General features: G+C 35.0%; 1 long non-coding RNA gene across 2 annotated transcripts in view; it reads right to left on the bottom strand.

Annotated features, from left to right (window-relative positions):
* Nucleotides 1-2,252: 2,252 nt before the first annotated feature.
* LOC149918531 (uncharacterized) overlaps nt 2,253-9,797 on the bottom strand; it is a 32,584-nt gene continuing 25,039 nt past the window's right edge. For both annotated transcript variants that reach the window (XR_016465547.1, XR_016465548.1), the window contains exons 2-3: nt 3,645-3,794; nt 2,253-2,746 (exon numbers count right to left, since the gene is read on the bottom strand). This is a non-coding gene — a long non-coding RNA (uncharacterized LOC149918531). The remainder of the gene's footprint in view (nt 2,747-3,644; nt 3,795-9,797) is intronic.

Raw genomic sequence — 9,797 nt, 5'->3', positions numbered from 1 at the left:
ATTTGTAGTCTTACAAGAATTCCCCACCCTGAACCCTTGCCAACAAAAAAAAGAGGCTGTAAATTCTTTCTAGTACTTGTTATGGATTTTTTTTTCACTTGTTGCTGAGTTCCAATTCTATCTACATCATTACTGAGAAGAACTTATTTCAAATTTTGAAGTAGACAAAGGAGAGGTACTTCTACAGGCAGCATATAACAAAATAATATATTACTTGCCAAGTAAATAATTCTGGCAACACTAGAGATAATACGTAAAAAGTTCCTACCTTCTTGTTTGTAGCACACAAAGATTTCAATTAAATTAGGAACCCTTGATTATGATAGTATTCATTCTGAGATGTTTAAAGCAAATAATATTCTTGTTTTCTAGTTTGGTTTGGATTCCTTAAGTAAGTGGGGGAAAAAATCTTTTCTAAGTAAAGGTTTATATACGCATACATGTACAAAACCACAAATATATATGTAGTTATGAAATGCTATTTTCTTAACAGAAATATTCACTTTAGATTAGACAGTCCCTCTCCTGAAATCCTGCTTCATTCAATAATCAGTACTTGGAAGGCTATAATGGATTTGGGAAAAGGAAAATAATAGTATTACTTAGAGAAACAGTAAAATTGATGCAGAGCTACATAAATAGTTCCCCATGTTTTACTGTAATATCAGTAGAATATTAGGAAGACTTCCTTTTCTCAAAATTTGAGAGATTCTAAACTAAAGTATGTGCAAAAAAAAAAAAAAAAAAAAAAAGAAGTTAGGACAAAACATGGTTAAAACGCTAATACAGGTTTTAATCCCACAAACAGTATCTTACTACTTTTATTAACTTCTTTTTCTACCATGGTACAAGATATATTGAAAAAGTTAACTTTATACTTCTATCTGCTGGCATTAGAAAACTTTTTCCAAGGCTTGTATGTAAATTCTGATTATGGATTCATGCCGTGCAAATAATACTTTAAACCCATTTAGTTATTCTAACTAAATTAGAAGCAACCTTTCTGTTGAACATACACTATGACAGAAAAGCCTGAAAAATAAGCTACTGTTTTACCAGTTGAAATTAATTAGTTTCATGGGTGCCCCTGCCTATAGCAGGGGAGTTGGGACTAGATGATCTTAAAGGTCCCTTCCAACCAAAACCATTCTATGATTCTACGATTATTGTTCTAACTCTTCTTTCTCAGTTTTTATTCACAATACAGTGCTGCCCACAAAACAAATAAAGTTCATAAGCCTATGTTAACTACTGCGCTTGCCAGAACAGACCATACTCAAAGCCTTATTTTAGGCTACAGTGGAATCTCCCAAACTCAAATCAACTTTCTTATCCACTGTTCTAACATAGTGTATTCTCCACTCAGTATGTATATGCTGACTGTGGACTAAATTTATCATACAAACCAAGTTTAAAATATTTTTAATGTTACAATGATGCATTATTTAGAATCACTTTTTAGTACTACCATATCAAAATCCTCATGCAAAATTCATGCAAAACTGTACTTACATCCAGCTAATGTGTGGAAACATCAGCTAGTGAAAGACATTTATGAAGAGATCCCATATACGCACAGAGAGAAGAAATGAATTTCAGACCCTTTCCAGCAGTGTGTGGAGACTAGACAAGGGGAAACAGCCAGAAACTGCAGCATAGGAAGTTCTGCACAAATGTGCACAAGAACTTCTTTATGGTGAGGGTGACGGAGCACTGGACTAGGCTGCCTAGGGAGGTTGTGGAGTCTCCTTCTCTGGAGATATTCAAGGTCTGCCCGGACAACTACTTATGCGACCTGGTGTAGGGAACCTGCTTTGGCAGGTAGGGTGGACTTGATGATCTCTGGAGGTCTCTTCCAACCCCTACAATTCTGTGAAAGCAAAACCAGACTGATCATTTGAAACAAACTGCCATTTCAGCTATCTCACTTCTTATCAATATGCTAAAAAAGTAAGATAAAGCTACTTCAATGTAACTAATACACAAGGGAAAGAATGCATTTATTATCTTCACTAATAAAAGCAAACTTCTCTTCTTCTGTACACAATAAAGGAAAATAGATTTTCTTTTAAAAAAGGATTTCATTAGCAAACCTTTCTCAAGGAAACAAGATTAAAAATATTAGATTTAGCTTAGAAAATAATTATTATAGTTCAGAGAAGAAATTATATTACATAAACGCATTTTGCAGTTGAGTTAGTGGTACCACACAATAATTGTGTGTAGTCTTACAGAAATCCTGCTTTTGTGTTGACAGAAGAAAGCTACTTTTAAAATCAAATTGGAATTTTTATTGTATTAAGTCATCCCCTGGTGGCTTTAGAAGATCTTCAAGGAAGAGACTCCACTTCCTCTCTGGGCAACCTGTGCCAGTGCACAGGTCATTTACACAGTAAAGTAGCACTTCCTGATGCTCAGAACAAACCTCCTGTGCTCTAATTTTTGCTTATTATGTCTTGCACTGGCAGAGGGCACCAATGAAAATAAATGGGTTCCCCTGTGAGTCTCCTCTTGTGCAGGATGAACAATTCTCAGTCTTTTCTCATAGTAGAGCTACTTTAGTCCCTTCATCATCATGTTGGGTCTTCACTGGGCTGTATCAATTATGTTCATGTCCTTCTTGTATTGGACACAGTACTCCAAGTGCAACTTCAACAGCGCTGAGTAAAGACTAAGGCTCACCTCTCTTGACCTGCTGGAGATGCTTCATCTACTTCAGCCAACCGTAAACCAACAGACTCGATATCTGTTGAGGTAACCATATTAAGGATACTGTAATTGTTATAAATTTACTTTGAGGATATACCTATTAGCCAATCTTCTGAAAAGGTGTTTTAGAAAACATAGCATTATCTATGGGAAACAAATGTCAAGAAAACATGAACACAAGGCTTGATTATTCACCTACTGCAGTCAGTTGTACTGATTCTCTATATACACTATTTGCTTTCAAACAGGGATTAGGCTTGGTTTTTGTTTGTAGAGTTTTGCCACAGCAGGTCATATACAAATGCAGTTCTAGTTAGGATTGCACTTTCAAATCACATTTTGCAGTTATTGCTGACTTGTTATCTATGGAGTCATAATGTGAACAGTGTTATTTAAGGATGAAATAAAACTAGAAGATGTACTGCAGAATTTGGATTAGTTTGAAAATAATCCAAAGTAAAAACCCCTGAAATTTTATCTCATGAATTCAAGGAGGACCACTTAACTAAAGCAGGAAGAACCAAGAGAACCCATCAAGTGTTCAAATTAGAAATTCTACCCATGAAAAATCTTTAACTTTTCATGAAAGAAAAATCAATCAAATATTTTGATAGCCAAATGTTAGTAAAGGATAGACAACAAAGGAGGGACTTTCTAGCCTGAGGCTTCCTACTTTTATCTAAAGCAAGAAACAGTTTATAATTGACATTCTGGTGAATATTTAATTACACAAAGTAGAAACAGTTCAAAAGCATGGCTGGGAGTACTCCTCTGCTAAATGAAGGTGAGACTTCTTTAGAAAATACTGCTGGGTATCCTTACAATCCTGCCACACAATAGAAAAGAAGGTTGCTGCAAGAGCTGATTAGAAACAAAATACTCCTATGAGCATTCAATGACCTAAACATTTCAGTTCAGATTAGGAACACACTTACCTGCAAGCAAATCCTGATTTTTCCCACTTCAACTCTGTGGCTCACATCAGAAAAAAATCAATGTACATAAACAGCATTCCTTACAGAGGAAGTCAAACTGGAAGATGCACTCCAGAGATGAACAGAATGAACCTCAGCTCCTTCTGTGCCCTACAGAGGGGATCAGAATAGATATACTCGGAAATAAAGTTGTCAACAGGTGTAGCGTGGATCAACAGCACACTCAAAATCAACTGCTTCACTCTATAGTTTTGCTCCTAACACTCAACAATATTTATTAACATGGATGTACTCTGAAACATAGGTGTACTCTTCTCTCATTTTGAAAACAAAGACTCATTTCTGCTGTATACTATCAAATTTACTTAAGGCTTTTAATTTCTCACTTACACTGAACTCAAAAAGATGATTTTAAGAATTAAACGGTAGCAAACAAGTCTGCATGTACCAGCACTGTATATACACACAGTATTTTGCTCTTGACATTAAGTTGAAATAATTACCAGCTTCTGCACAGATAGGAAGCCTTCTGTCTTTCACTTACTTTTCCTTCTCAAAGCTTAATCAATGCATTTGTTGTTTCATACTTCTAGCTAAGTTTTTCAAAAGAAAATGAAACCCAGCAAAAGATAAAGCTTTCAGGAAACTAAGGAATGTAAAAATTATGATGAATTGGCATCTAGGTAAAAAGGTAGCTGAGCCATAAAGACTGGTAACACTAAGTAGAACATTTCACTTTATTTCTTGCAAATAAATGTAACTAATAGCTCAAATTTCAGTTTTATTAAGTGCATTTGGCATGCTTGAAAGGCTTTCTTTTTTAAACACTGGTAAGAAATAAGCTTTTCCCCTCAAGCTATTACACTCTCTGGAATTATATGAGCATGCTATTCTTCCTGAAGCCTAGCTTACTTCACTAGTACAAATGCAAAGCCATTTCCATCTTGATTGACATTTAACACTGATAACTCCTACTTATTTTACACTGCAGGACAGCTATTTAATTTTATTTTATAATTGCATTCTTAACAATGAATTAGACAGTTACCTCCTGAACAATTTGTATCAATACAGCCTGATTCACATTCCAGAAAAGCAAGGTTAAGTGCTAACCCTCAAATGAAGAAAAGCAGCTGAGGATGAAAGTTCATTTGAAAGCACAAACCTTAGGCTAACATACTAGCTTCTCCTTAAAGCAAGTCTTATGGGTTTAGAAACTGCCATGTATATAACGTTTAGTCACTTGTAAATCCAAGCCTCAGAGACACGGCACGTCAAAGGAAAAGAATTTCCAGTATAGTGACAATAAGTAGATGTCAACTGATGTCTTTTTTTTTTTTTTTCAAATATATTTCTCAAAGAAGCTAGTAAATCCTTTGAAGTTTAGGCTGATTTGAAAATTTAAGCTTTCCAAGTTCAAAGTCCTGCTTAATTTCTCAAACCTCACAAAGTGTCAAACACTTTGATCTTTTAGCTGCTTTACATTGGAACTTTGAGCTTCTAGTTCTTTTTATGTAACCAAAATATATGAGAGTTTGTGATGAAAGGCTATTTTTTCTAATTACATGTACAAAAATATAGGCCAGATACATTTCCAGAATGTAACATTTTGCCTGCATTTTTGTGTGCAGGTGTTTATGCTCTGGATTCTACTTTCAAGAGTTTTCACAGTACTTGATAATGCCCTAAACAGGCCTACTTTTTCAGACAAATTGATTTCCTATCTATTATGGTCATTATATGTCCCACAGTATATTTTTCAGTTGGATGCTCTGTATCTCATGTTCTCAAATAGAATGTTCTTGAACTGCACTGTGCCTCTTATTACTATCTCTCTGCATAATTTTCTAATAGAGAAGGGAATATTTTGCCACTAAAGTGGTTGTATATTACTGCTATGATGTTGTGCACAATTAAACAGCTGTTGCATAAGTAATGTCACAGAAGTGACTATATTTTATTGTGCTCTGTGGATATATTTTCTTGTATACATCTCTGATAAGGATAGACATGAGACAAACTGCATTTATTATGTGTCTTCTTACCTTCACTCTGCACACTAATCCACCTCCCTTGGAGCTATATCTAGTTTAAATGAACTTTAGCCTCAAAAAAGTCTGCTGGAAAGATATTCTTGGGGACAGTATCTTACTCTCCACAGTATTGTGTGAGATGAGTACAAAATAGAACTCAATCAATTTTCAAGCTAGCTTCTGAAAATGCATTAAAACAAAGGACACAAAACAACAGCAAAACAAATACCAAAATATCATCTAAATCCACTAGTGTAGCCTTTTATTTGGCTGAAACACTTTTCCCTTCAATAATTTTACTCCAAAGAAACGTGGTGTTGTGAAAAAAATATTTACATAACAATATTTGTGGAGTTTCTATACTAAAAAAAAAAAAAACATAATTCTGGAAGAAGTAATTTACTACTCATCCTTTCAGTGATAAATTACACATGAATAAAAACCCTTATATGCCATTAGTTAAGATAATAATCCAGGACTATGACAGAGAATTAAAATCAAATTTGCTCAAGTGAACATCTCATCCACCCAATCTACACAACTGAGTTTGCAGAAACAAAAACAAATTACATTTATTGTGCATTTTCCTAGGTCTCTCTCCATCACATGTGCAATAGAAAATAAAATTCATTAAGCATAATAAATGCCCTTAACAGAGGTTCCTGTTTGGAAATAATCATTTATATATGAAACATATAAATAGACACTGAAATAACTAGAATGATTCCACAACACAATAGAATAATTTTGAAAATACAGTTTAAGTCCTTTGTAGGATAAGGTGCAATTACATCTAAGTTTTCTGTTTTTCCTCGGTGAAGACTCACTGTCTTTTGGAATTAGAAGATATAAGTGTGTATCAACATACATTCCAAAAATTTGAGGAAGATAGTTTTAAAGAAAACTTCTCATTCATCTTTTTAATTCAAATGTTTAGTTTCGTTATTGTTTAACCAGGGATGTGGTTGAGAACCACATTGTTCTTGGCTCACTCTTCACCCCTTCCCAGCGGGATGGGAGAAAGAACTGGAAAAAGTAAAGTAGAATTCACAGGTTGAGAAAACTATTTACTAAGACAGAGAAAAGGAAAATTGTTATGACTATGTATGTGTATGAATGTATATAAACAGCGACACACAAGTAATTGCTCGTCACCCCCCAGTTGATTCCTAGTTAGTCCCCCAAGCAGCTGAAGAGAAAGAGAGATGAACTCCCACCTCTTTCAAAACACTTTCTGTATGATGTCATATGGTATGGACTATCCCTTTGGCAGTTTAAGTCAGCTGTACTAGTTGTATTCTCCCAGCTCCTTGGGCCCTCCACTGTGAATGGCCTTGACTGTACAGCACTGCTGAGCAGCAATTATAAACATTGGTGTTATCAACATTGTTTTTCTACTAGAACCACAACACAGCATTATACAAGACATTCTGAAGAAAACAACTTCATCCCAGCTAAAACTAAGAGAAGCTTCCAGCTCCAATTTCCAGTAATACTGGGAATACAGCTTACAGAAATTCATAAATAATCTTTTGGCTCTTTAAGTTTTGTTTTGTTTTTTTTTTTTTTTTAAATACAAAATGAAGAGTCCTATTAAATTATTTTGGTTAACAAAGCCATTAAAAATGCGTCTCAAAGAAAGAAATATATTTCTCTGGTCATCTTGTTTACGAGTAAATTGACTAAAAGAAACAATACAATCCCTCCCTTAAATAAGGACTTTTCTTCAGTCTTACAAACATTTCACCAATTATTCATTTTGTTTTGCACAGTATGTCATAAATAGGGTACATGATATATTTTTATGAGTTTGGCCCTTTGGAGTAAGCCACTAATCCACTATACTGTATGTCACTGAAGGCAGAGGAAAACTCTTCCTGTGTTCCGTCACATAAAGAATGAAGGAGGCTGAGTTATATAGGCAAATGAATAACATAATCAGTACAGTGCTTGATTTACTTTCATATAAATTCTGCTTACTGTACAGGCTGTCCCCAAACTTTCAATTTTGATGTGCTGTATAATTTTGCTCTGAAAATACTCACAACTCTGTTAAAGTTGTTAAGGGGAAATTTATCCCTCCGAAGAGTCACTATGAATTCTGAGAGCTGTATCGCATGCAACGCTTTTAGTACAGATGGGAGATACAATCAGTGAAATTCACGCACAACTGATTTTTCATAACAGTATGTATTAGAAAGCAGAAAGACAAGTGTCTACTGTAAAGGAGTTTCTGCATTTAACAACAGTATATTCTCCTAGCAGCTGTGCCAAGGACTGAAGCAATAGGTTATGCTGAAGAAGTCCTGGAAACCCTGATGTTTGGAAATCCAAACAGGTATTGTCTCTGTCTTCCACTCTGTTATAAGCACTGGGTGGGTTTTTTGGTTTTTTTGGTTTTTTTGTTTTTTTTGCACATAATAATCAAGCATTCTGTAGGCCTAACAGTGGACAAGGTACATATTGTCTTTATATAAACCTTTGCCTCTCTAATCAATGCTTCTGTACCATGAGAGATGTGCTAATTAGGTCTGAAGGGCAGTTGAAAAAAAAAAAAAAAAGATGACACTTATGTAAGTGAAATAATGATAACACAAACACCACATTATTTGAAAAGTCAGAAATACTTTCATGGGCTCTTAACTTAGATGTCCCTCCCTCAGAATGTTTTCTCCTATTTAAAACCAAGTTTTAGATAGGAGATTGCATATAATATTTCATTTCCTCTTCTCCTATGAATATTTTTTAAAAGACTGCAGTTTTTCTGTGATTCAAAAGCTCCCAACAGTCTTCGCTGTTTTTTAATTTTTATTCTAACAAACACATGAATATTTAATAAACAACAAAAAAAATATTGGCAGATGGAAGAATATGTCAGCAAGATATTCCTAAGAGCTTTTCTTCAGTGAATTTGGAATGAAAATACTGTTAGATCTAATAATTGTCCATTCTCTTCAATGATTGCTTATGAAAATTAGGCTTAGTAATCAAAGAACTGTCAAAGTTTATAAAACTAGGTGAAATAAACACAAACACTAAGAATTGCATTATTAACATAAACCTTGATTTTGTGGTGGTTCAAATTGCCAATTTTGGAATAAAACCATTAAGGATACCCTACTGCACTTTATGTTACGTGAAAAAATCACTCACTTGAGCTCCTTATCACACTAGTAAGTCCAAAGTAATCCACACAAATACACTAGTTCACTCCTTATCTAATTCATATACTTTCACTTTTCTCCATCCCTGCTCAGCTTCTAGGAAAAAGAAGAGGGAGAGTGAGGAAGTACATTGTTGCACAATAGTAACTCTTCAAAATGCACCAGTAAAAAAATATTTGGCTAAAAATCTCAACATGAAATAAAATATTTTGATTAGAAAAAGATTTAATTTATCCTTGTGACATTTATAGAATAGTTTGGGTTGGAAGGGACCTTCAAGATTATGAAGTTCAAAACACCTGCTATAGGCAGGGATACCTCCCACTAGACCAGGTTGCTCAAAGCCCCATCCAGCCTGGCCTTCAACGCTTTCAGAGAAGGGAAATCCACAACCTCACTGGGCAACCTGTTCCAGTGTCACACCACCCTCACAGTAAAGAATTTATTTCTAACATCTGCTCTAAATCTACCCTGCTCCAGTTTAAGGCCATTTCCCCTCATCTTGTCACCACATGCCCTTACAAGTAGTCCCTCCCCAGCTTTCCTGTAGGCCCCCTTCAGGTACCAGAAAGCCACCATAAGGTTTCCCTGGAGCCTCCTCTTCTCCAGAGAGAGGAGTCAGATCTCTCAGCCTATCCCTGTAGTGGAGGTGCTCATACTGGTTAAGAAGTAACCTCCCATGAGACAATTACACTGTTGACAAGTGAAAAATGCCTGTTGTGGATTGCTTATCTGTAATGTAATGTAAAAGGAGAATTACTTATAGGCTGATAAGCACAGATTTCTGCAGAGTAAAATCAAACCCTGAATTTTCATCGACCACGGAAGCAGCAACCTGCATATTAGGATCCTCTTTCATAGCATTATTTAAATGTATGCTAATTTCAAATATAAGACCTAAAGAAGTCAGTGAAACATTTACTGCATACAAATTTTAAGAGACTGCACCACACTAC

This window comes from Phasianus colchicus, chromosome 3 (genome assembly GCF_987193195.1).
Source record: "Phasianus colchicus chromosome 3, bPhaCol1.hap1.1, whole genome shotgun sequence".
Lineage (NCBI taxonomy): Eukaryota > Metazoa > Chordata > Aves > Galliformes > Phasianidae > Phasianus > Phasianus colchicus.
The sequence above is the reverse complement of the archived record's forward strand: the minus strand, read 5'-3'. Positions and strand labels throughout refer to the sequence as shown.